The sequence below is a fragment of the Martes martes genome, assembly GCF_963455335.1.
Source record: "Martes martes genome assembly, chromosome: 13".
NCBI classification, from domain to species: domain Eukaryota; kingdom Metazoa; phylum Chordata; class Mammalia; order Carnivora; family Mustelidae; genus Martes; species Martes martes.
In genome coordinates, this window is record NC_137901.1 from 3,631,932 (window position 1) to 3,659,686 (window position 27,755).

Consider the following 27,755-nt stretch of genomic DNA (forward strand, 5'->3'; position numbering starts at 1 on the left):
AGATGGCGAAAATAGTCCCTCCCTGCAAGAGGAATGGAGCCCCTCCCCCAGCTGAGGTTTTATACCCGGGATCCTTCATTCTGGAGGCCTTGCAACGAACATATCAGAGCCTTGCGACGACGTGCGTGCTAGCTACACCCGCCCTTATGCACATGAGGCTCTAGTGGTCCAACATGCTTCACAGTAGCTTTTCCAGACACGCTATGCACAGTGCAGCCTCAGGAGAGGCTGCAAGGAGCCACGCACGCCCCATTAGCTCCCAGTGGAGGGGAGAAAACATTCTCTCCTTTCATCTCCATCAGCGTGACCAGGAGGACCTCCCTCCTAGCCTCTCCTTTGTATACTTAGCCCCGGAGGCATAATTTTAACCAGCTCACCTATCACAATGGTGTTTCCATGCCACAGACTTTGGTCAACTGCGTCCAACCTGTGTCCCTCCTTCCCACGCCAGCCCTCGGAGATGGTCTCCAGGCATTGATGGAAAAGGTGTGCCACGCTGAGTGTTTTGCAGTCCTGTATGTGTGTACATGTGTATGTATTGTTTTCTTTTCTATCGGTGATTAAAATCACAAATTTAATTAATGTAAAGAACAGGCTTTGTGAGTAAATTCAGCCCCCACCCCTTACCCCAGAATTACTTCTAAATGCTGGAGACACTGCCAGCCACTTCTCAGACCTGGGACTTATTCCTCTTCCCACTCACCCAAAACACACCAAGTCCCCCACCCACCTTTTGTCCTAGTGGCAAATCGAAAACCCCAGAGCTTTCCCAACCGTGCCTGGCATCAAGGAGGCCTACTTTCTGTGTGGCCAGCCTCTTTGGTTGTAATTTTGGCAGATTAAAAACAAAAGATACGACCAATAATACTCATAAAATAGTGTTCTCCCTGGATGTTCTCCCTCAGGTTCACAGCGCAGATACAACTGCCCAGCTGTATATCACTCAGAAATGTTTTACCGATCTTCTGGAAATATGTCATCATTCAGGAGTCTTATATATCTTTCTAAAATCACTTAAGATTTATGGTAGTGACTTGAGTTTCTTTAGAACTAGCTGCTTCACACTTTTGAACACCAAAGAAAGAGGAAAGATTGCTATTTGAAGGAATCTGGAGCAGTGGTTATGAAGAGGCCAGAAACAAGCAAATGTCCTGAGATTAGACCGGAATGAACGAGGAGGAGGGCTGCTGGAAGGGAGAGGAGCCTCCAGAGTTGTGAGGGACCCGCCCCTCCAGTCTCCTTCCTGGTCACATCAGCCCCACATGTCTAATGAGCCCTACAAGTTCGGTTCCCACCTAATCAGGTCTGTCATTCATTGGCTCATCCTACCTTCAGATTCCTCAAGGTTTGGGGGAATGGTGATTTCAAACTCAATCTCTTGCCAAGGCTGCTTTTTGAATTAGTTAAAAAGGTACAGACCTGTGGAAGGATTTGCCTCTCAGAGGGGGAAATCTTCAGGATAAAAGGGAGTGATGGGTAGAAAGGTTTAACCAACAGACAAATCAGCAATAACCTATCAGAAAGAGTGAGTCACCTCCTTTAAAAAAGCTCTGGTGTCCCCATCCCCATCAGTTCCCACACAGAGTGGTTTCCAAGGCATTCTGGTAGAGCTTTCATCAGGATAAACGGGCTGCTTGCCATGGAGGGTTGCTGCTCTCCCTCGCCTCCAAAGTAAGGCATTTTCCTACACATAGAGAGGGATAAAAGACCACTGTCACCATTTCTCTCCCGGCCTTCCTGTGTCCAGTGACCCACAGGTTCCAAGGTGTTTGTACGGGCTGAGGATCTTGCCCATAGAACAGACCAAAGCTAACTGGCCCGGGATTTGAATGGAAAAGATTAGCCTCATCAGCGAGACCCAACAAAGCTCACCTGCACCTAAACTGATCAAGGTCATCATTCAAGGGAAGGCTCCCAAAAAGCAAAACCCATGCATCATCAGCTGAAGTGACAAAGGGGTTTTCATTCTGGGTTGGGTGGCTGCATTCTCATTTGTGCCCAGTCTTATGATGGAGGAAAATGAATAAAATACAGTGCCTCTAGAGAGCCAGTAGATGCCCATATAAGGTCAATTTTCTTGTGGAGAAAACCCCAGGGGATCATACATTACCCCCCAGGATAACCACTTCTCCTATTTAGCATGTGAGCGAGGCTGCTCCAAGGGATAATGGGACACTTGGGGACACGATGCCATCAATAAGCCGACGGTGCTCAACCCTGAATTTCGTCTCCCCCTCCTTGCCTAGTTACTTATTTTATCCGGTTCCCTGATGAGATAAATACTAGCCTAGTTCAATGGGGACAGAATGAAGGTGACGCTGAAGGTGAAGTAAATGTTTAGTGCATTTTTCCTAATAACTCAGCACAAAAACCTGCTTAAATGGAAAAATATGTGTAGCGTCTGGGCCTCCAGGGTGTTGGGAAGCATTTTTTAACTTAATTTGCTCAATACCTCTTATTGCATCTTGTATCTGTGTATATTTGCTTCATTTTGAAGGGCGAGGGAGACAGGTGAACATCTGCAGGTAGATATCTGAGTGCCAAAATTGTGAGCCAGCACCCAGACTCCCAAGAAGCAGTGTGGGGAAGCTGGTGAACTCTAGAGGTACTCTCCAAGTCCCCGGGGAGTCCTGCAGGGGGCAGCTCAAATGACCAAAGTGACGGCCTCCAGAAATTAGCGTTTGCCTCTCTGACCCCCAGGAAGGCCCTGCTTAGGAACTGTAGAAAATTAGGGATTTCTTGTTGACAACTCAGAAGTCATCTCCTGCCTCTAATGGTTCTACCAGCCCAACAGACATTTATCTAGAAATGTAAAAGTCGGTGCATGGAGATTAGCTTAATATTTTTGACTCCAATATTTGTAGAGGGGCTCTTTGAGGTAGAAGAAATCTTGTAAATTCTTTCTGGGTGCCTTCAGTAGGACGGAGCCAGTCTCAGTAAAAGCCAATGAGTCAAGTCTCCTGCCTCTTCCCCCAACTGTCCCCTGACTAGCATCGCGGACGCTGCTGCTAAGTGGGAATCATGACTTCAGTTTGACTGCCCAGGGCTCAGTCTTGAACTGTCTTCTTCTTTCCACTTAGACTTAGTCTGCTGGTACCTCCTAGAGTCTCCTGTTTTTCAAGAACAACTACATGCTTATGCTGCCCAAATTTGTACTTTCAGCCTGAGCCCCTGCCCTGAATGCCACATTTAAAACTCTCACCCTCGCCATGACATGTCCATTTGTATATTTAATAGCCATCTCAAACTTAACGTGCCCCAAATTGAACTCCTCATATCCTCTCTTATGTTTCCCCTGTCACCATTCTTCTGCTTACTCAGATCAAACCTCCTGTCCCCACCCTGGGGGCCTCCTTTGCTTCCAATGTACATGGGTAACTCAGCAAATTTTGTCTGCTCTTCCTTCCAAATATGCCCAGAACCTAGCCCCTTCTTGCCACTTCCATTGCTCCCACCTGCTCCAACCAACCAACATCTTGGCCTGGGTCATTGCAGTCACTTCCAATCATGGACCTCTCTCATGGACTTTCCAGTTTATGAAATCATGTAATTCCTCAGCTTAGACATTCCAATGGCTTTCTGTTTCATCAAAAGTAACAACCAAATGCCTTCTGTGACCAGTAAGTCACCCATAAACTACATGAGCTCACCTCTGCACTCACTACCTCTCCGCTCTCATCTTCTGCACATTTTTTTTTTCAGAACCATTTGAGAATAATTTGGCAACATTGGGCTCCTTTACCTCTCATACTTGAATCTGCATTTACTTAGAACAAAGACTTCCTCTTACATGACTATAGAACAATTATCAAAAACAGAAAATTTAACTTGAAACAGTTCTATTATCTAAACCACAGTCTATAGGTGAGTTGTGTCAATTATCCTGACGTTGTTCTCTACATATCCCACCCCGGTCCAGAAACCATTCCAGAATCTCATAATGCATTTTGTTTTCATGTCTACTTAGGTTTCCTTCCTCACAAACTGTTGCTGGGCCTTTGTCGTTCTTTATCTTAATATTTAGAAGTGTAGGGGCCACTTACTTCATAGATGTCCCTGAATTTGGGTGTATGGGTGTTTCCTCGTAATTCTATTCATTTTATGCCTTTTTGGCAGAAATTCCACAGAAGGGCTGTGTCCTCATCACACTATATGAGAAGTCACATGATATCCCTCTATTCCAATATTAGTGATGTTGTCTTTGATTACATTGAAATAGAATTCACTAGGTTTCTGAACTGTACCTCCATTTGTAATTAATTAGTAATTTGTGGGGATATTTTGAGACTATATAAACATTTGTTCCTCATCTAACTTTCACTCCCTAGCTGTAACATCTATTGTGGATTCCTAATTCCATCACTGCTTTCACCTACTCAGCAACTTGTTTTTTGTTTTGTTTTTTTTTTTTTTAATTTTCAGGAATTACATGTTTCCATTCTAGAATTTCCATGTATTTCACAGGTTTTATTTCTTTGCTGAGATTCCTGATCTGTTCACTTATTAAAACCATATTTTCCTTTACATCCTTAAACACATTTATAAATGTTTTAAGGTCCTGGATTGCTAAATCCAACATCTAGATCTTATTTGTATTAAAATCTTTTCGGTCCGAGCCAAATTTTCTGGTTTCTGTGAATGTCAAGTAATTTTTTTTAATTACACTAGACATTGTGGATGCCTAATCTAGAGATCTGGGATTATGTTATGTCCCTCAAAAGCACACTGATTATTGTTCTAATGAGCAATCAACCTGCCTGAACTCAAACTCCAAATTCTGTTTTCCTCTAAGTGGGATGCAATGGACCCTTCTCAGTCTTTCCAGTCTTGCATCTGTTGCCTTTTGCTGAAAATCTTGCAGTCTCTCCTAGGCATGTTCAACTCATCGATCAACTAGGATTAAAGAACTTATACATAGATTTGGAGATTATATCTTCTGTAGTTTCCTGATTCCTAGAATTCTCCCTTCACTTTCCAGCAGCTTCCAGATCCAAACTATACCTGATGACTTCTTAAGCTAATTAGGGTATGAATTTTTCCCCAAGTTCTAACCATGTTTCCCTGTGCAGATTTGAGAGTACCCTCAGCCAATAAAGAAAGAAAGAAAGAAAGAAAGAAAGAAAGAAAGAAAGAAAGAAAGAAAGAAAGCAAATAGTGTCCGGTGAATTCCTCCCATTCCTGAATTGACTCTCCACCAGTTTCCGCCTGCTTTCCATTATTATCCAGTGCCTTGAAAGAGTTTTTATATTTTGCTATCGTGAAAGAGTTATTCTGGTATGGGATGCACCATCATTGTCAGAAATGGAATTTCTCTAATCATCATTTTGAATCCAGAAATTCCCATGGTCTCTGAGAACTTTAGGCTTCCTATCTATTCTTTTCATGACACTGTACACTTTCCATCTACATTTATTATTCTTTCTCTGATATAGAATCCAACCTTCACTCTTCTACTTATTCTTATGACTTTCATGAGTGAAGCACCTGGGCAAAAATTATTAAAGAGTATTTCTATTGGTTCAAGTTAAAGTTACCTTCTTTAGCAAATGAGAAATCTAAAAGGTATGCAAATCACATAATTGGAGCTATGCAAACTTGGGTGCTGGAGCAAATGAACATCTCAGAAGGAAATCTCTCTCTTTTCATTATAGATGCATATTCATGTGTGTGTATGGGTAATTTAGGAAACTAGAGTTCAGATAAACTGCAAGGTCATACATCTAAGGAGACTGTTACAGATAGTGCCATAACTTTAAATATCTCCAAGATACTTTTCCAAGTGTTTCTACTCTATTCTGTCAAAGCCACACAAATTTTAAAAAATAACAGTCCAAATACACACCATCCTATTTAACTTTCTCCTCAAAGTGCTGTTCACTGCCCCAAACCTTCCTTGAGACAAACAAGCACATGTGTTTAAAGCATACCCTGCCTGGGTGTCCTCAGTGTTCTTTTTTTTTTGTCAGGAGTAACGTGCATCCTGGGTCTGCTTCTTCCCCATCACTTCTGGCTCCTGGTGTTGAAAGAATGTGACCTCCTACACAAAGCCAACACCTCTCCTACTTGTCTTCAACTAGTGAGCGAGTAATTCACCAAATTCTGGTGGAAAGGGAGTAGACTGATTAACAGAGGAATCTCAGATACTTCCCAAATCTGAAAAGAAAGGACAGGAAAACCTCAACTGTTAAGGTCTGTTGAACACAGACCAGAAGAAACTGGGAAGCTGTTGGTAGAAAGAAATTAGACATGCTTCTCCACAGAAACTGAAGTTCCATGAACACTCTTTGCCACCCTACAATTTATAGTCATCCCTACTTGTAACTCTAACCTAACAATGTGTCATCTTTACTTTTCATGTTATTTATTTACAAGTGCATTTTCAGTATCAACCCCTTCATTCATTAATCCTAATGTGGCCTTTTCCAATGTCTACTTACCATTTTAAATACTTACTATAATTTACAGGGCTTTCTTGAACACATCCAAGGTATATTATATGGGGCTAGCTTAATGGAAAGTCTTGTATACCAAAGCAAGAAAAAAACACGTTTAATTTATGATGGCTTTGAATTTTGATCATAATTTACTCATGGAGACCTATTCATACAAAGCAATACCATACAATTTTTCAGAAGCAATCAAAAAGTAAAACAATAAATGTTGATCTTTTTAGATTTTTTTTTTTCCCGAAAGCTCAACCATATTCCATTCTGGGATTATGCAAATTATACTTAACTACTGAATACTTAAGGTTTTTATAATTGCTCTTGAACTAATTCTGTTAGCTTACATATTAGAAGAATTTTAGCCACCATAAATTCTCAAGTTTATGTAATTTTCTTTTCTCCTTAAAGAAAGGGCCAAAGGTTTAACCCAGTTCAAGTTTGAAAACACCAAAAGAAGTGGACATGGAAAGTTTTTAATCACTCAAAAATTATACCCAAAGAAGACTTATGCTTTGCCAATCTTTCATGTGACACCCCTATCTCTAGTCCATAGACTGGAGTCTTACCTATATGAGGAGAAAGTTCTTACAAGGATTTTCACAGAGTAATGGGTGCATAAAATGCCCCTCAGGGAAGCCAGGCAATGTCTAGAAATGCTTCTGATCTTTCTTCCAAGAGAATGAAACAAACCATTCTTCAGAGCTCACCATGGAGAAGGAAGTTGATACAGAAAATGAAAGATACATATATGATGAAGCCCTTGATGCTGGGGATTTGAGTTGAGAAGAGAATGAGGCATCTAAGGAAACCAGTAGCTTCAGGGAACATAGACACCATGGTGAGTGTCTCTGGGATGTACGACTCAGCAGTGGGCTTGGGAAGCCCAGATGAAGAGTCTCTACAGAGAACAAGAATGACTTCTCAGAGGAAATTGTGTTTGAGCTGGGATTCAGGTAGAAGAGTCGGTTGTTCCAGGCAGAAATACTCATGGGAGCAAATAACATAATAGGAGAAACCCTGGAAGACAACACCTAGGAACCAGAGGGAAGTTGTACGAAGGTGATTGATGTTTGACATGGCTGTAAAGTCGATGTGGACCAGATATTTAGGATATGGCCCTTTTTAAGATATTAAGCTTGGGTGCCTGGGTGGCTCAATGGGTTAAAGCCTCTGCCTTCAGCTCAGGTCATGATCCCGGGGTCCTGGGATGGAGTCCCGTACTGGGCTCTCTGCTCAGCAGGGAGCCTGCTTCCTCCTCTCTCTGCCTGCCTCTCTGCCTACTTGTGATCTCTTCTGTCAAATAAATAAAATCTTTAAAAAAAAAAAAGATATTTAGGCTTATCTTTGTCACCAGTGAACAGTCCCTGAAGATCTGAGGGCTGTCTGAGCATAAATGAAACATGATTTAAAAACAGGTATGGGGAATGCTGGAGAAGTAGTTGGTTTGATGGAGAGACTGTTGAGTAGGCATTGGAGTCATGCATCCATCAAGCAGTATGGAGGGTCTCAAGTAGGGCAGAAGACCGGAATTGCAAGTGTTGGGAAGAAGGGATATAGAGAACACTGTGAAGTTAACACAGCAGGAGTAGAGGGGAAGAAGGTAGGTGAGTAACAATGACCAACCTACTGGAAGGCTGGAGGCGCCATTAATAGAAACAGAGAAACCACAGAAAGGTGGGAGTGGAGGTGACCACGCAAATGGCATGTCCTGGGTGCCGGGGTGTGGAGCTCAGTGGCTCTGTGGCTCAGCAGGAAGAGCTTTGCATGTGGTCTGCAGAGAAATTGTCACGTGTCCGATGGAAGTGAAGGAGCATGCAGGGGGAAGTGGGCGGTGAAGCACAGCTCTGGGGTCTACCTAGACTGGGGTGTTCAAGAGTAAGATAAGAAAGCCCAAAGTGAAATAACCAAGTAAGGGCCCATAATCATGGTCATGATCTAGAGAGAGAGGTGTCAGGTGAAGGCATTTTGGAGTGCAGGACACTGCTGCAGTGGGTGGGGTTCTGGGAGACCTCACAGCGGCTGAAGGAAGCCAGGGGACAAGTCATCCCCAGCAGTCAAGACATCTGTGTGTGGATGCGGGATCTACATGGGGATTTGGGGGCCTACAGCTGGAATGGAACAGGCACACTCAGAAAACGGAGTCTGACGGGAGGTCAGGAGAAAGACCAGACAATCAAAGTGCAGTGAGAGTCTAGAAAGAAAAACCGAGAGTAGAGAGTCATGATTAAACCTACCTGAAAACAGTCGGAAAGCCAGAGAGGGATGCAGAGTGAAAGTACACACAGCAGACTCTGTCCGGAAAGGGGGGGTCAGCTGTCCTACTAATCTTCCTGCCCTCCTAAGCTCAATCTTTCAAAGACCACCATTGGTTTCTGACACACGCACCCTCAAAGTTTAGGAATAATCTCCATCAAACGATGATCTACCTTTCCAGGGGCCATGCCATTGTCCCTTCAGAAAAATCAAAGTGGTGGTTTGCATTTCTCTGTACTGCATGGTACATCGCTGACTCATCGGTGGAAGGATGCTGCCCACAGCAAGCTCTCTCACAAGCCAAGCTGACTGAACACCCCTGTGCTTGAAAAGTCTCCTCCTGAGCAAAGGGGAGGGGTAGAGGGAGAAGGTGAAGCAGGCTCCCCACTGAGCCGGAATCTCATCTCAGGGCTCAATTCCAGGACTCCAGGATCATGACCTGAGCTGAAGGCAGACTCTTAACTGACAGGGCCACCCAGATGTCCCAGTATATTCTTTATTTTTAAAGGATAAAAAAATGAGAAGAGGGAGTTTTAAAGCAAAAGTCTTTGCAGTATCAGTAATCTCTAAATACAGCAACAATATTTTTCAATCAAGCAGGTTAACAGAAAAACCTGGACTTTCTTCAAAAGAACAGATCCTCTCCACAGAGAAGACCCAGGGAGAAAACAGGGGTTAATCTAACTAAGGCTTTAATAAAAGGCCCCTGATTATTATCTCCACTGCTCCTCGGCTCATAAATTGTGGGATCTTTCATTCCCATGCCTCATAATAGGCGTGGGAGGAGCCCAAATGACATAGGAAGATTGTAGCACGACATAATAAAATTCACCAAGTGGCATTTTTAAACACCTACATATGGTTATGGTGCTCTCCTAAGCACAACCAACACCAGAGGAGTGATCGTTTTCATGTTCGCTTGTGGTGTGTGGAAAGGACTTTCTCCTAACTTTTCCAGCCCTGTCCCATCACAGAGGCTTCAGTGTAGAACCCGGAACTGTGACAGCATGAGGACCACAAACATCCACCTCAGGAACACCAACAGGGAGGGAGAAGGGGAAGGGATGCTTGGAGAACTCAAACATGCTGAGGACCATCACTGAGCATAGCTTGCGTGCCCCCATCTGACACTGGGTCTGGCCTCAGCAGCCGACTTTGCAACGGCACAGGACAGGCCTGGCTGCACACATCGTGTGGTTTAAATTTTCAAAAATAATTTTCGGAAGACGTGCTAGACATCGTCGAGCAAATATTTCAGCACGCTGTCCAGTTGTTTGAAATGAACTACTTAACATCTGCTGACCTGGGTCCCTTTGCTTTGGTCTTGGACTCCATTTGATTCATGAAGCTGTATGGAATTCAAATCCAGTTTTCCACTGTTAACCCTTAAAGAACCATGCTCAAGAATGCTTCAAGAAACACAAATCTTTTCCGGTGAATCCTATTTATTTTCTTACAATGCAAATTCACCTCTCATCGTTGCACTTTGGCCTCCTGGCAATCCTGCCCAATTGGTAGGAATGGAAAGTTGGGCCCAGAGAGGGTAGGCCAGCGGCCCAGGCAAGGTTAGGGGAGCTGCTCGATGGTGGAGCCAGAACTTACACCACCTTCACTCTGACTCGGGGTCATTGCACATTCTTTCTCAGGACTGCAGAAGTATACAAAGAGATAGCAAAGCTGTACCAGAGCCCAGACGTGCCTTGGCATAAACTCCAAGCTCTTTAGAAAACTGGAAAATTATATCCCCTTTTTTTTCTCTTGGTTATGACTTTTTAAAAAACTATTCTCATTTTATTATTCTACCATCCCCAAAAGAATTCCAGTGAAGTAAGTCAAACAAACTGCCATTCGAAGGAGAAACAGTACTAATGGGCACCCACGAAGGAACACAAGGGCAAACTGATTGAAGAGCACATACTATTTCATCTCATTGATGGAGGGTGGCTTTATTTTTTTAATTTTTTTAATGTAATGAAGTAACACATTTTTATTTCAATGTAATGAAGTAACACATAGTGTATTATTAGTTTCAGAGGTAGAGTTCAGTGATTCATCAGTCTTATATAATTCCCAGTGCTCATTACATTACGTGCCCCCCTTCATGTCCATTACCCAGTTATCCCCTCCCTTGAACCCCTTCCCTTTCAGCAGCTCTCAGTTTGTTTCCTACAATTAAGAGTCCCTTATGGTTTGCCTCTCTCTCTAGCTTTGTCCTGTTTCATTTTTTACCTCTTCCCCTATGATCCTCTCTTTTGTTTCTTAAATTCCATGTATGAGTGAGATCATGTGATAATTGTCTTTCTCTGACTGACATATCTCACTTGGCATAATATCTTCTAGTTCCATCTACATCGTTGCAAATGGCAATATTTAATTTTTGATGGCTGAGTAATATTCCATTATCTTTTTATACCACATCTTCTTTATCCATTCATCTGTCAATGGACATATGGGCTCTCTCCATAGTTTGGTTATTGTGGACTTTGCTGTTATAAACACTGGGGTGCAGGTGCCCCTTTGGATCTATACATTTGTATCTTTGGGGTAAATACCCAATAGTGCAATTGCTGGGCCATAGGGTAGCTCTATTTTCAACTTTCTGAGGAATCTCCATACTGTTTTCCAGAGTGGTTGCACCAGCCTGCATTCCCACCAACAGTTGTTTTCTGACATGTTGATTTTAGCCTTTCTGTTGGTCATGACTTTTAACTTCCTGATGTTCTACCCACAAATAAAAGGACTACTGTGTTTTTATATCAATGATCTGATTTGCATATGATCTTCATGAAAACGTGATTTAGGCTTTCCTTCCTCTAAGCTTACTCAGCAGAGAGCAACGTCATCTTTTCTCAGCACTGATCCCAGTTGTCATAGATGGGACCATCTGCTTCACCAAATTGGGTCTAGGCCCTCCTACCAACATGACCACCATCATCTTTTAGCATCTGACATTTTGAGGACCTATGGGAAATTAAGGGTTAAGTTTTAGTTAGTTTTTTGTTTTCTCTAAATCACCAACTCTGGAAAGAAAAAGTTGAGAATTCTAGATGTTACCCTGCATCTATGGCTACTAACCATGGTCACAACTTAGGATCTACAGCACTCTTTCTCATGGCACCACCCGCCACCTGCCCTTCCTCTTTGCTTGTCTGTGGCATCGATTACCATGGTTCACTCTTCTCTCTGGGGAATGAGACTTGTCTTCCATTTACATGAGGAAACATGCTGAGGGCAAGACCATGCTGCTCTCTTCTGTGCCTTAGCCCACACCTGAGCTATTGAGCTATTGAGCTATTGATTTTTATTTAATATACATGTTCACTGTTAAATGACAAATACTTTCTTAGGCGACTGCTGCATGTCTAGCATAGTAAGCACTGTTATGGGCACTTTTGCTCAACACCCAACACTGCTTATGTCCATCATAAGCTTTTACAGGCCAGGACTGTGGCCTGACTTTGGCAGGCACCTTGAAGAAATGTATAAATATATATATTTACCATAGAGATGATGTAGCAAGCATTTGGTGCACACATTAAGTCCCATTTTCCATGAAATTGACATGAAGATTCACATGGGGTTTAACGAGAACTGTAAGAGGCCCCTGTGTATGTCTAATGGTATCATTCCTTCCCTGAGTGTTGGCGTGTAGACTTTCTCCTAAGATGGGTCTAAAGCAACCTTGCTCATTCAGCCTTGCACCACACAGCTCCATGTGGTTCTTCTCCCATCAGAACCTCTCTCAGTTTAACAGTTATGTGACCAACACAGGAAGCCTACATTTGAAACTCGTGAACAAAACGTTGGACTCCTATGGAGTGTTTCATTAAGCTAGGGAGAACTTACTCAAAAGTATGATGCGGAAGGAAGTTTATGTATTGCCTGGGACCAAAAAAGAATTCCAGATTGCTTGTTTTCTTTAAAGTATATATTGTAATATTTATTTTTATTTGGGAAGAAGTTCACAAAAACATCTTGCCATTGGACCCAAAGTTCGTGTTATAGAGACATGGTTACACATTCTCATGTGGCATCGTTGGGTCAGAGAACAAGTCAATAAACCCCAGAACTCCATGTGTCTGAGAAGTGCTATGTCTGAATGTTCATGTCCTCCTAAAAGTCCTATGTTAAATCCCAATGATAGATGTGACCATATCAGGAGATGGGGCCTTTAGGAGACCATTAAGTCATAAGGGATCCCCTCACAAAAGGCATTCCTGGCTTATAAAAAAGACTCCAAGAGATCTCTCAACCCTTCCACCTTGTGAGGACACCTTGAGAAGTCAAAGAAGAAGGCTTTGACCAGAAACCCAGCAGGCCAAGGTTCTCTGTTATGGCAACCCAAAGGCATTAAGACAAGAAGACTCATCACCTTCATATAATGATACCTCGATCCTCTGAGGCTAGCAAAAAGAGGAAAATATCACAGAGATGGGATGCCAGAGACGATGACATGACACCAGCTCTTGTATCCTCACAGTCAGAACAGGAAATTCACCCACTGGTCACTGCTGTGGCCACTGCCCAGACCAGCAAGGCCACACAGCTCCCGACCCTCCACAGAGCAGCTCAGAGCAGCTGGGGCATTTGAACATGACTCTGCAGGAGGGAGTGGATAGCCAAAGGGAAATAAACATGAAGGAAGCATCCATGGAGGTAAACCACATTTAGTGTCTGGACATTGGCATTGGCTCATGACACAGACGCCTGCCTGCCTCTCTCCAAACCTACAGAGCCCTCCTGGGCCCCTGCCTCCTGAGAGCCCCTCCCACATGTCCAACTCTGCAAAGCCCAGCTGAGATGCCATCAGGGGCCCCTGTCACATCCACAGGTTCAACCTCCTCAGAAAAACTCAAGCTTCATTCTTTAAAGAAAGTTTCTTCTTCTTCATTTCAGGGCAGAGGAAAAGTTGCAACAGATTTTTACGTCTACTAACCTACATTCATTGATGAACAGCCTCTGTGCTTGTCCAGACTCCATCCTATGGGCAATCTGTTGGCAGAGGTGAGGAGGGGAACCAACAGTTTCTGGAACGGAAGCTTATGACCAAGGACTTATCAATTAAGTTTGAAGTCTGGAGACAAAAATTTCTGCAGAGAATCCCCTCTACCCGAGTCACTGCTGGATACCCAGATTCCTGCCCTACACCCTTGAGGCATGAAGGCTTGGTGCAGTTTCTGAGCAGGAAAAGATCTGAAGGTCGCCAGCAGCATTATCTCCTTCCTCTGTCTTGCTCTGCATTCCTTTTCCTTCTCACATCATAAAGGTCAAGGCCTAAAACGCTCTGTCCTAAGCGAAGTATCGCTGGTCCTCATGAGGTCTAAAAGGTGTGTGCATCTCGTCGGCAATAAAGTCAGAAAGGGAATGGAAGTCCCCATTGTCACCCACACATTTCGTCAGCATCTGAGGAAGTGGGAGCCTGGGTCAACTGACGGGTCACAAGTAACCCTTGGCATTCATGGGTTTAGCGTCCTGGCCGGCAGAAGGTGGGGAAGGGTCCATGCTGGGGAAGTGTTCGAGGAGTATCTCGCCTCACACACTGCGATGCACCTGTCTGCCAGGTGCCACTGGAGGCGTGAGGATCCCCAGATGAAGGAGGCCGCACCCCTCATTCGTGGACTTTCAGGCACACGCCTTCCGTATGTCCCTCCTTACCACACTCCTCATTTCTTCCATCATTTTTCAAGTCTGAGCTTACCCTGCAGGTGAAGAGACTGGCTTATATCAGGAACCTATTGAGTGAACTGAACGATCAGGCCTGGGCAAAGCTTCAGAGGCAACGGAGTTCATCGCATGGGCCTTTCTTGTGTTCTCATCAGCTGCTTCCTACCCGTGTGCTAAGCATTTTCGTGTAGCCTCATCTGTCTTTTCATAAGAAAGCCAGTTGATAAACTAATTCACACTCAGGTGGGCTGTTAAACCACGAAATGCTGGCAAGGAAAACAACACTTAATAATAAATCACACGGCAGTGAAGCTCGGCAGCCAGTGGGAAGGTGTTTGGGGCATGCACAATCCCCATTACTTCATGGATCATGCAGCACAGACCCAATCCTGGGCCTGAAACTAATATGAATTCTGTCCTAGAACATTCCAGGCAGTAGAACAGGACTTCTTCTTTTTTTTTTTTTTTTTTCTCTTTTGATCCATGCTCACTGGTTCAAGGACCAGGTTTCTGATGAGAACTTCACATGTAATTTCCCGTGCAATTCTACGCTTCTGGAAGGTTTTATTTACTCGATGTTTAGTATCTTGTGTTTGCAGGTAGTCATTGGGGACACAATGAGTACAAGTGTCTCTGGATGGACTCAACGACATATATTTCGCCAATAATTAAATCACCCATCCCACCTTCTTATAACTAGAGTAAAAAATGTCAGCAGAGTGAAGAGATCTCATCATTTTCCTTTTGCCTCACTATCTCAAGGCTGGAGACCTGTTAGCAGCAGGTAGACTACTAAAATGAAAATGGAAGTCGACCCAGGTAGATCCATTTCTGAGACAAGATGGCTGAGGACATACCATACAGATGGCCCGTTGTCGGTCGAGTTCGGGTTCTAAGCACGAGTGCTTTCTGCTTATGAGAAGCTACACTATGAATTAGTCAGGGCTGTCCAGCCCTGTTTTCCCATGCAGATGGACACTGGAGGGCAGGGGGTTCTCCCAAATGACTGATACATTGGCTCCGCCTAGTTAAGCTCAGGTAATAGTGAGTTCTTCTCACCATAGCTCGGTGCCCCCAGTAACATCAAAGAAGTGATGTCCCTCCTTCTGCATATAATTCTCTGCAAGAAAGGGCCATCAGCCATAGGAAGAATAAACCCCATCTTAACTATTTTCTCATTCATCAGTGCCTTTTAAGAAAGTCGCTTTCTTTCATTTTCCCACTTTTTTTTAAAGATTTTTATTTATTTATTTGACAGACAGAGATCACAAGTAGGCAGAGATTCAGGCGGATTTGGGGGCGGGGAGCAGAGAGCTTAATGTGGGGCTTGATCCCAGGACCCTGAGATCATGACCTGAGCTGAAGTCAGAGGCTTAACCCACTGAGCCACCCAGGCGCCCCTCATTTTCCCACTGCTTTAAAAAGTATCAGAAACTCTTCAGCCGGAGAAGAGTTGAGGCAAGTTGCTCCAAGGCCATATGCTGAACTTGCTGTTTGTTTCGTTTTCTCCTTCTACTCAACGAAACTTCGCTCCCCGGCTCCTGACACTCCAATGGCCATCTCCCCAACTAGATCAATATCCACCAATGAAAGGCTTTCGTCCAGAGTCTTCCAGCCAATTATCAGTCAATGTGGCTTCTTAGGAGACTGAAATTCAGGGTAAAATGCTCAAAACTTATAGGTGAGTTGTAACTTCTCCTAAACCAATGACACGTGGCATGATCTGGGATAGTTTTCCCAGCTCATCGTCAAGTATATTTTTGAAAACTAAAAAAAAAAAAAAAAAAAAAAATTAGTCAGTGACCTATATACTAAAATCCTGTAGGAATACAAAAGTCAGACCAATCACAGCTCTCTGATAAGTCACTGAGGCCTTGACCGACTGTACTGCAAAGGTCTAAGGAATCTGAGAAACAATCCAACACGGTGCCACCAACTTCATCCAACACAGTGCCACCAACTTCATCCAACATGGTGCCATCAACTTCATCCAACACGGTGCCATCAACTTCATAAGGAGTTCTGTTCCATAGAACGTTCTGTGAACATGACTTTATTGACACTGATACTTAAAACCCAGCACATCAGGTCTCAGCTCTCTTAGATGCATTACCTTTTCCTCAACCAATTTGATGACTTGATAAAAAGGGGTCCTACTTTTTACTTTTTTTTCCCCTGAAGCATGACCTTAAATATATAAACTTATTATTTATTTTAACAAAGAGTTGTTCGTACCATGAAGCTTTAAAGCCAGACGTGCCCAGCAACTGTAATTATCTCCTTTTACAAGTTTCGAAAATGAGCCCATTCGTGTTGCTTCACTTTCTTGGTTCTTTTCCATGTGATTGTTGCTGCTAAGGAGTGAGAGAACACCAGCAGTCTCTGGAGATCAGAAAAGGATAAATGGAGCATCTGCACACCTTTTAAAAGAGGGTAAAAGATAGTCTTAGCAATTTCAAAAAATAATTCTAGAACATTCATCAAGCAATCTATTTGCAACTGCCTAGGAGAGTAGGGGTATTGAGCTCCCAAGTTATTTTGTAGGAATGAAATTGGGCCAGAAAAAGTTAATATTGCTCCCCGATGGAGCATGGGACCGCATGGGTGAGCAGAACGGACCCTAGAGCCTGCAGTGGCCTCTTCCCCCTGGAGCTGTCCTCGAGACGGCTGGCGCATCCTCAGCTAGGGCCTCTGGAGCTCTAATTGCCTCTCAGAGCCAGTGACATGGGACCTTCTAATAGGTAAACCATTTCATAATGAGTCCCTCCTGGTCCTTTAGTAAATAAGTCTCTCGGGAAGAAGGCCAAGAAACCTCAGCCCTTCTCTGAGTTTATTTCTAGAGTGATTACTGTCGCGCGTAATTAAGGTCTCTGTGTATCAGATAGGTTCACAGTTCGCAGGAAATGTTTTCAGAAGCTTGGAGTCAAACTGGGGGAGGGGGGGCAAAATTAATTTTATTTTTTCTTCCTCAGATAAAAATTCCTCCCTCTCCCTCCTCCCACTGTAAGCTTTTCCTGTTTTTCAATACACCTAGCCTCACTCAAAAACAAACAAGCAAAGAAAAAACACAACAACACTCAATCGCAGGGAAGCCCACATTTCTGCTACCAGCAACAAGACAGAGCACAGCTCTTCCATATTTCTTCTACTCTGGAGACGGTCATAGTCTTTGCATCAAAACTGAAACAAACAAATGAAAAAATAAAAGTCTTATTACCAACACCCTAGAAATAAGATTTCAACTCCATTGAAAATTGAATTTCTTCCATATTCAATCAATATTTAATAAAGAGAGAAAAGGATCTCATTACCAAGACCCTCTTGTTTCTCCATAAGTCATCAATGTGAGATTCCAGGATTTCAGGGAGCTGAGTTCTTAATTGGAACATTATATATTCTCTTTGCAGCCAGTGAGCAAACACCACTGCTGGATTATGCACCTCAGCCCGACATTCTCCTGGGCTGCGCTGGGATTTCCGCGAAGGCCAGGCCAGGGGCACCGTGGGAAAGGAGGGACAGCCAAGCTTACCCCAGGAGCACGGGGTTTATGGAGAACTGAATGAGTATGGGGCATATCCTCAGGTTTTATTTTCAGGTTGAGTCTTGCTAACTAGTCCGTACCAGTGACGGGCTTACTGTGGGGACTTTATCCTACATCATCTGTGTTCCCTCTTTCTTACAGTGCTTAATGAGTCGAAGGGATGGAGAAGTCGTTCCCAGCCAAGCCGATATCCTATGAGTTATAAATGACATTTCATCCTCATATGCAGATTTCCTGCACCGAAGTGAATTATTTACAAGGTAGAGCTTGTGGGTTCCAACAATCAGCTGCCTGAGATTTACACCCACACTCTAGTTTCTGCTCTCCTGCTGCGGGAATGTGAAGTTCCCCACTGCCCTGGAAGATATGATGATTTCACAGGAACAGGCACTCCCTAATCTGGAAGCAGACACCAGAACAGTAAATGAAGCCCTTCCAAGACTGTCTTCTTCCCCTCGCCAAAGAGGATGATCTCTGCACAGAAATGCAAATGAGGTCCACGAAGAACTTAAATTCTGAGAGACCTTTCTGCCCCATTGGAAGTGATTTGGTAACCTGGAGCTTCACTTAATTAGTGTAATAATTTCCCCCAGAATATGTAAGAAACTGAATTCTCTCCTAACAAAAGCATAGCAGTGAGCTCTACTTCTGTTCAGGGGAACAGAAAGGGGTTGGGGTTAACAAGCCTCCCGGCCTCCAAGAAGGATCCTGGAAATACACGGGTCCAGAACTACACAAATCCACCAGTAGGACAGAAAGATAACTCAGAAATCAATTCAAGTATATTTCCATCTATAATCTATGACAAAGTGGCACTTCAAATTAGGGCAGAAAGAATTTTGTAAAAATACTTACAATGGGAACCATTGACTACCCATTTGGAAACAATAAAGATCCCTATTTTATACCACAAACAAAAATATATTCTTGTTAAATCAAAGACCTAAACGCTTAAAAGGTCAGGACCAAAGGAGCATTGAAAGAAAATAGAGAAGAATTTTTGTGTTATCCCACAGTGAGAGGAAACAAAATGAAACAATGGACAAAATGACCTATTTGGTTACAAAATATTATAAACTTTTTTCCAACAAAAACCAGAGCAAAGGAAATTAAAAGACAAGTGGCAGACTGAACATTTACATCTAAGTACAAATAGCTCATATTCAAATAAATCCAGCAGAGCAGAGGAAAATGACCAGTCTCTCAAAGGCAAAAGCCTACTTCCTGTAGGTTTGAAGTCGTATGAGCGGTGAAAGTCTACAAGAAGATGCTCAACCACACTTCTGATGAAGGGATGTGGAAGTGACAATAAAATACCCTTTTCCCAAATCAGGTTGTACAGTTGTAAATATATTACCAGCACCTACTGCTGCTGAGGACAGGATGAAATAGGCGTTGTCCTACTTTCGTACAGGAACAACTAAGTGTTACAAACTTTTGAGGGTCCATTTGGCATTATCTGATAAAATAGGACATTTGCATGCCTTTGACCACCGAATCTCACTTTTATGATTCCATCAAAAACTAAAAACACAAAGATGCATGGACAGGAATGCTGATGGAGTATTGTTTGGAATAAGAAACATTGCCCACACCCTAAATAGCTATCTGTAAGAGAATGGCTTAATAAATTATGAAAGATTAATAAAATGGAATGTCATATTCCCATTAAAATCTGGAAACAGCCACGTTTCCATCCATGGGGGGCATGGTTACGTAAATGTGGCATCACCCTCACGCTGATGATTATGCGTGGAAGTTGGATCAGGTTTTTAAAACCTCAAGCTGCCACATTTGTATACATCAAACACCATGGTCTCCTCATCTTCCTATTCTAACTGCCTTCGATACCAGAAACCAAAGGACAGAGAGGAGCGCTTGCCCGTTGTGGCACAAAGGGGTTTGTCCTTGAGTCTGGCGAGTTGGAGGTTCTCCATCCCCAGACCTGCAAGGTAACCCGAGAAGTTCTCATCACCTGTTTCTGTTCCCCAAAACTTTACCCCCCCACACAGGCTCAGTGGTGACCTGGGTTCTCTTCTCTTGACCCCTGCCCCCTCCTTCTCCCTTCCTCCTCTAATCAAGGAATAACAACACATACACATGAAAGCATGTTGTCAGGAAAAAACCCAAGGACAAACGTTCTGCCTCATTCTTCCTTGCAGCCTGAGGACCCTGCCCACCACTGCATTTGGCATGCAGCAAATACCCCGTCAATAAAGCCTTATTCAATAAATAGAAAAATAACTCTTAACATGAATAAACATACTTTTTGAGACCAAGGCACATTATGTGTCTTTCCTCAGTGCTAAAAAAAATTTTTCATTCTTTGCTAATAAATTTTATTTCTCTAATCAATACTTTGAACCCATCAGGGAATAAATGCAGATAACCATGATAGAGAATCTCATTGAGTGTGTGTGTGTGTGTGTGAGAGAGAGAGAGAGAGAGACTCTTAGAAGTTATCATCCTAAGCAGGTATAAGCCAGGAATTTGACTCTTTGCAAAATAAAATTTTTTTGTGTGTTTCCTAAAGGGAAGAGTAGGAAGAGTCCAGCACTTGTCTGAATATCTATGTGTTGAGTTCATTTCATTAACTTGTTAAATGTATTTCGAGCATCTACAATTTCCTCATCCCTGTTCTAGATAATGAGGATACTGTAATGCAGTAGGCAAGTGTTTGAGGATAGGGCCAAGGGAAAGGAGGGCTCCTACATTAAGAAATGACTTTATACAAAGATCCTGAAGCCAGAGGGAGCCTGGGATGTTCTAGAAACTGTGGAGTGTGCTGTGTTCAGTCTGGTTGGAATGTAGATGGCAACGTGGGGGGCGGGGAGGTCCGTGGAGGAAGGAGGCAAGAGAGGCTGAGGAATGAGTTGGGAAGGGCCAACACATCACACCACACCAGAAACCGTCTACAGGTCTGGCCTCATCCCGAGAGCACTGGGGAGATATTGAAGGGTTTTCAGTACCTGAGTCACAGTGGATGTCTGCTCTAGAAAGTTTCAGGACCAGCTCCCGGGATCATCGGTGGGGCAAGATCAGAGGCAGGTGATAGCCGGGCGTCTTCCCTAACTCACAGCTCAGAGACCATCCGTGAGAACAGGGTGGTTTCAGAGGGGACTGTCGGTGGAGATAAGAGCAGGTGGAGTTGAAGCAATCTGCAGTTTGCCGCGGTGGGGCCGGGGGTGGACTGAGTTTGGTGCAGAGAGAAGTGGGGACAAACAAGTGTCTGGCACTGGCTGGGATTTCAGAAGCAAAGGTTGGTGTAGAGGGAGCACCTCAGAGGAAAGGACGGTCGGATTCCGTCACATACTTCCTGAACTTAAGGTGCCCGAGGAACATTTCGCTGGGTGGGGCAGCCACGTAGGTCAGCTATGAAGGTCTGGAGCCCAGACCTCACCAGTTACCGGTTCTCCTGCGGCCCAGAGTCCGGAGAAGAGGGAGCCCAGAAGCAGGAGCACAGACGATCTGTGCTGGATCAGAACCGAAAGCTTCATGGACGTGGTGAGTGATACCCACTGAATACGCGTCCTCCCAAATTCATATGTTGAACCCCAGCCCCCGCGTGATGGAGTCCAAAGATGGGGCCTTTCGGAGGTGATTGGATTTAGATGAAGTCTTGAAGGTGGGCCCCACGATGAGGTTAGTGGCGCTTACAAGGGGCAGTGCTTACTTGCTCTCTCCCCTCTCTCCGTGTCCCTCGCTCTCTCCCTCACCGCACCCCGCTCTCTCTCCCCTCCCCCTCCCTGCCTCTGCCACGTGAGGACACAAGAAGGGAGTCGTCTCCGAGCCAAGAATCGGGTGTCACCAGGAACTGAATCTGCCAGCACTTCGACTTTGGGCTTCCAGCCTCCAGAACTGTGAGAAATAAATGTCTGTTGTGTAAGCGTCCCAGTCTGTGGTGTTTCGTTAGAGCAACCCCAGCCAACTCAGACAGTCAGACTGCACTGTATTTGAAAAGTCGTTGGGATTTGAATAAAAGTAGAAGCCAGGGGACCTTCTGGATAGAAAGCACAGCACTGAACCAGGAGGAAAACGGATTTCTGATCAGAGAACAGGGATCACGAGGAATCGGTCAAGTGTGTCGGGTGAAGTATTTCCGGGTTGAGGCTCCTGTAAGTCCATGACAAGTGTCCTGAGACGCTGCCCTCAGCGCGTGCAGCACCGGTGGCTGTCACTGGGGACCAACTTTGTGGCCCCCGGGGGCCAGGACGATGTGTTGCCATTTAATGTTAGAGCAACGTGAGCAACTGTATGTCCCAGTGCCCGGGGAGGGACGCTTCCAAACCCTGACATCCTCTCCGATGATGGTCACCAGCGTAAAACTGCCACCCGGTTCCCAGCAGGGTCCAATCTCAGACCTGCAGTCTTCCCACAAACCAGGAAGATCTTGCCAGAAAAGGCAGCAGCAGGCAGCAAAATATTCTTAGTATGTGCTGTGGGGATTCCCTTTCCTTCAAGCCCAGTTACAGGCTGGCAAACAGAAATCTTGCTCGATGTGGGTTTTACATAGCAATTTGCTATTTATTTAAGGGTTTACTTGTAATTTGCCAGTGCTCTTCCTTCCTGCCTGCCTTTCTATAGCAAGGTGGCCTGCACTCAGCTACTGCAGAGGCTCAGAATAAGGACACTGAGAATCCTTCTAAGCTCTGCTTGTGTTCAGATGCGCTTCCCTCTCTTGGGGGACTTGGGCTTCCTGTCTGGGAGGCCAGAGAGACAGAGCAGTGCTGAAACTGAAACCTTAGGAGGCCTCGGGGACGGGGGTCATCCGGAAACACGGATGCTCGGTGTCCGAGCTCTGTGCCAAACACCGGTCCCTCAGCCGTGAGCAGCAGGACAAGTGTAATGATTCGATTTCTTACAGCCCTGTCACCTTCATCTCTATATTTGCTGGTGATTTATTAATACCGGTTCCACCTGTCTCTGTCTGCAGGACACCTTGTGTTGCTGGATTTCTTCTCCAGAGTGGAGAGAAATGAAGGGAGTCATTGGGATTATGACTTATTTTCCAGTGTTGAATTTATAGAAAGATCTTTGGTCAGACATTGCACAGCAGTTTGTGAGATGAAATTAATCCTACGAATAAAATTGCTAACTTCACCTAAAATAGGTGCTTTATTTAAAGAAGGATTGATGAGCCTCGCTAAATATTATTTTTAGTGTTGATAAAAGCTTTTCATGATCTCAGGCTGCAAAAACAGGATAAACGGACAGTTCTGGAGGGGGGTTCCAACAAGCCGGGACCAGCTCACAATGTCACCCTTGACATCAGCGAGGCCCCGCCGGTCACCAGGCCCTCAGTCCCACCATGTCAAGCCTGGAGTGGGAGAAAGGTTTGTCTTCAGTGCACGAGAATCTCCAGTTTGGACGCATCTCACAGGGTCAACTCCCCAGAATCCGTATTTGTGACTTAAGCAGCGAGATGTTTAGCTGTGTAACAAAAACCACCCTTGAGGCCAAACAGCCACACTCCTGCCCGGTTTGTTCCTTACCCAGGGGTCTCACGAGCTCAGATCTTAAGGGAACATTGATTGGTCTATTTTTTGGTGCTGATTCTTTGCGGTGGTGCATAAATGTCAGCTTTGGTGTGCCGTGACGCCACAGGACGGGTAAGGGCTGCAAGAACCAGCCCATTAAACATCATTATTTTTGTGCCTTTGGTCTCAGGGTCTGGCCTTGTCAGAGAATGATTCCAAGACTCCTAGCTATCCTGAGCTGGAAATTCCTGATATCATTGAGCTGTATTAACTCTCATGAGCAAAATCCTTAACCTCAGAAATAAATACAAAGAAGGAAGGAAGGAAGGAAGGAAGGAAGTTCTGGAAAGTTTAAATTCAAAAACATGCTCGTTGCATAAAAATAAACATTAAATTTTCTTCTAACATTTTGGTTAAACCACACACAAAAGGAAATGTCTTTTTCTCCCTTCTGTCTGTGTGACTTTCTAAGTTGGAAGTCACCTAGGACTGCAGGGGAATTACAATAAATAGCGTCGCATTTCTCTCCCACTGAACGTTATACGACGGATTTTCCATTTCTACGGTGCAAAGAGATCAGACTGCGTAGAGATTAGCAAAAAATGGTGGCTTGCTTTTTAAAAAGAGCCCCCGGGAGAGAAAGACGAGCCTGTAACTTTGGCAGCAAGAACGTCTGCTTTGCTCTTGGGTTTCACTTTCCCGCGTTTCTGCTCGAGAACATTCCGGAGGAGACTTGCCGAAGCCACCCAGCCCTGCGAGATCTGCCCTGTGAGTGGAACGTATCCGACGGCGCAGAGAACTTCATTAGGACATCAAGCCCGTCGTCGTATTTTCAATCGCTGCTGTAACTTGCTTCCTCACAAGCGCTTTCGCTGATTTCGGGACCACCTAAGGCTCCGCACAGTACACAGCAACACAGTTTGAGACATTTCTGTGATGTTCTGTACTTCATATAGTTGCTAACAACCTGTCAAAGTCATCCTGACACCAAACTGAGAAGCTGGTGGTTTGGGTAACATATTAGAGGAGATGAGAAAAAAAGATAGCCCTCATTACTGTAATAAAACCAGCAGAGACACACTGAGAATCAATTACTGATTTGTGACCTAATGAACTCACCCTCAGTCAAGTAGAGAACTGCGCAAGGCTCTTACATTATCAAATGATTTAGGAAGGGGGCTGTCTGAAGACGGGCGACACGTCGAGGCGGGGCCGGCTCCTTAAGTCGCGGCTGACTTAATTACCTTGTTCCCGAGAGCAGGGATCAAATTGAGCCACTTAAGGTGCTAACGCTCTGCGCCAGCTGGAAACGAAAAGGAAATAATTAACACCCGCGCGAGCGGCGTCTAAGGTTGTGACACCTCCTGACAGAGGCAAGGACACTCAAAGTTAAGGCGGTGCGAAGTCCATCGCCCGGCCCCCGCGGCCGCCGTGGTGGCCCGTCCGGCTTGGCCATGCCAGCCACGCCCTGAAGAGCCAGCCTGTGGGGCGAGCGGCGTCAGGAACCCAGGGTGCCGCGGACACCACGGCAGGTGCCCTGTGCCCCAGCCAGCGCCGATGGGACAAGGCAGAGAGACGGGCGCGCACCGATTCCACAGCCCGAAAGCCTGAGTCCCAGAGACAAAGATCACCACGCCGACGCTGATGAAACACGCACTAAGTTCTCGCCTCTGAGGAAGCGGTTTGCTGTGCCTTCACTCCCTGGAGTCGAGTTCCAATGCCGCCGGCCCATGAGACCACTGTCCACAACCACAGAGGGGAGCCGCCGGCTCGGGAAAAGGCACGCAGTGTATATAAAAAAACACAGATCTATTTATTTATTTTAGAGAGGCAGTGAGGGAGGGAGAAGGGAGAGGGACTCTCAAGCAGACGCCCTCTGAGTGTGGAGACCCCCCACCCTGCCCCACAGCTGGATCCCATGACCCCGAGATCAGGACCTGAGCCCAAACCGAGAGTCAGACACTTAACTGACAGAGCCACCCAGGCGTCCCTCGGTGCCATTTTTTTTTTTTAATTAAACTCTTGGGAGCCATTTTTTAGCTTGTTTGCCCCTGTAATGCCCTCCGTCTTACACACAGAGAGATGGCCAGGAGATGAGCTCCTGGGCCGCGGAGCCCCACGGTCAGGGACGCGGCCCGGCATCCGGGCCGCAGGTCTGCATCCTTGCTCCCCCAGCAGGACTGCTCACACTCAGGGGACGTGCTGACGCCGCATCTCTCTGTCACCTGCACGGACCGCAGGCAGCTTGGAGCGGGAGCCTCGGCTCTGCCAACACGGAGCTCGGCGGCGCCGGCTCACACGCAGCTCACATCGCAATGAGCGGGACCGCTCTCTCCGCATCGCCCGTGAATCAGCCCCATCAGCACCGCATGAAGCATCATCAGACTCCGATGACCCTTCCTGCGGGATACGCAGTGACTCATCCCTGGAAGCCTGGCCTGCAGATGAGTCACAGCTGGAAAAGGGTCTGCACAACTGGGCATTTGAGAAGCGGTTTCCGCGGGTGGTGTGCACTCTGTGGAAAACAAGAAAGCCCCCAGCGGTGGCCACACACCGTGAATCAGGCACAGGGCGATTCCAATCCCCACCAGACCCTGGACAAGTGGCGGAAGGCAGCGCTTCTCAAGCGGGGACATGCACACGAAGCGCTTGGGTAAATGGATGCTCTGATTCACAGGTCTGGGCGGGGCCGGAGAGTGTATGCGTGTGACAAGTCCCAGGTGTACTCCTGGCTGCCGGCCTGTGGGCCGCCCTCGGCAGCAAGACATTAAAACTTGGGTCCCTTCTCCCTGGGCCTCATCAGTAGGGCGGACATACTAAGTAAATCCAGTGGGTGCGATCGTATTGAGTCCTAGGAGCTAGGTGCCGGCCCAAAGGAGGTGGATGGAGTCCAGTTCCTCCAGAAAGGATCTGGAGCACCGGGACCCTCGGCCTGCCCGGGACTGAGACCCACTTTGAGAACAGTGGCCTGCAGAGCCCTCACACGGCGGGCCGGCAGGTGCTGAGGAGCAGAGCAGACGACCCCGGAGAGGAAGGGCAGGATCTGGTCGCACCTGGGCAAACACGGCAGGGCGACAGCAAACCACACGGGCCCCTGCGTCCTTCCCCGGCTGCCCCTCTCCTCCCGTGGCGGTGGAGCCTGACGCGGAAGCGGGTACGGTCGCGGAAGGTCATCTTCACATCATGAAGTCAGGTGTCGACCATGACGAGAGCTTGGCAATCGTTTGAACACTTTGCCTAATAAGCGGATGGTGGTGTCCAGCCGATCCTTCCCGAGCTGCCAGAAAGAATTACATGACACCCCAAAAATGAGAAAGGCGATTTGGCACGGTGGCCCCCTCACAAACAAGAGCCGGGCGTGTAGCCCGGTTGCCGCGGCCACCAGGGACGCCGGGCCGGGCCATCATTCCAGCCGGCTGTGCGGCAGCAGCCCTGCCCTCCTGAAGGCTGGGTGATTCATTGGATTTAATATTGTCCCGAGTCTCACTCCAGGGAACGCTGCAGGAATGTTTTTCGGAAAAAAAAATAAAAAGTCTCAGCCATTAAAAGCAGCCTGTTGGCTCTGTCCTGAAAAAGAGGTTCTTTATTAACTACACCAGTGGCGGGGCCGTGGTCACGGGCCCTCGACAGTAAGGGCCAGGTTTCCGGCTCTTTCTACCTTGCCCACCCTTCTGGGGCTCTGCCAGGATTGCGAGTGATGCCTTCATGGGAAAGGGCCCAGAATGGGAGATGCCTCCCGCTCACCTCCCCTCACTCGCAGGGGCCTGGCACGCCTCCTCGCCTGGGCAGATCTCAGGTCCTCGTTCTGACGCTGGATCGGGGAGGGGAGGGGATGTTCCGGAACCATCCCCTTCATCTCCCCTGGAGGGTCTAGAACAGCCCATGCGCACCTCTCCCGGTGTCCAGAATCTCTCCAGTTTCCTTCCTCCTTCGGAGCATTTTTAACTCCAGAATGGCCCTCTGCAAAATGCCTGTGCCGTCCTCGACCTTGACAGGAAGAGAAGTTTCTTTCCGCCTCCAGCTGGGTCATTTCCACCGAGTCGGGTACCCGGGAGAGGTCCAGCAAGTGGTGAGTTCTTGTTTTCTGGAGCAGCCTTATATACACGTCGTCAGTGCCTTCCTGATCACATCTAAATGTTGATGAGTATTTAAAGCTTTTAAGTTTAAGTTTAACCAGGATGGCAAACCTTCACAGAGAAACAAATAGTCCCTTGACCTGATTGTCTTTGAGGCAGGCTGGCATTCCAGCCACCAGTTACTCTGAAACAGGGAACTTCAGAAGGAAGCTCCAGGCGGCATGTCCGGGACCCTCGCAGTCACACAGAGTCTGACGGAATCACCCCCATCCCCAGGCTGAGAATTCAGCTCTGCTCA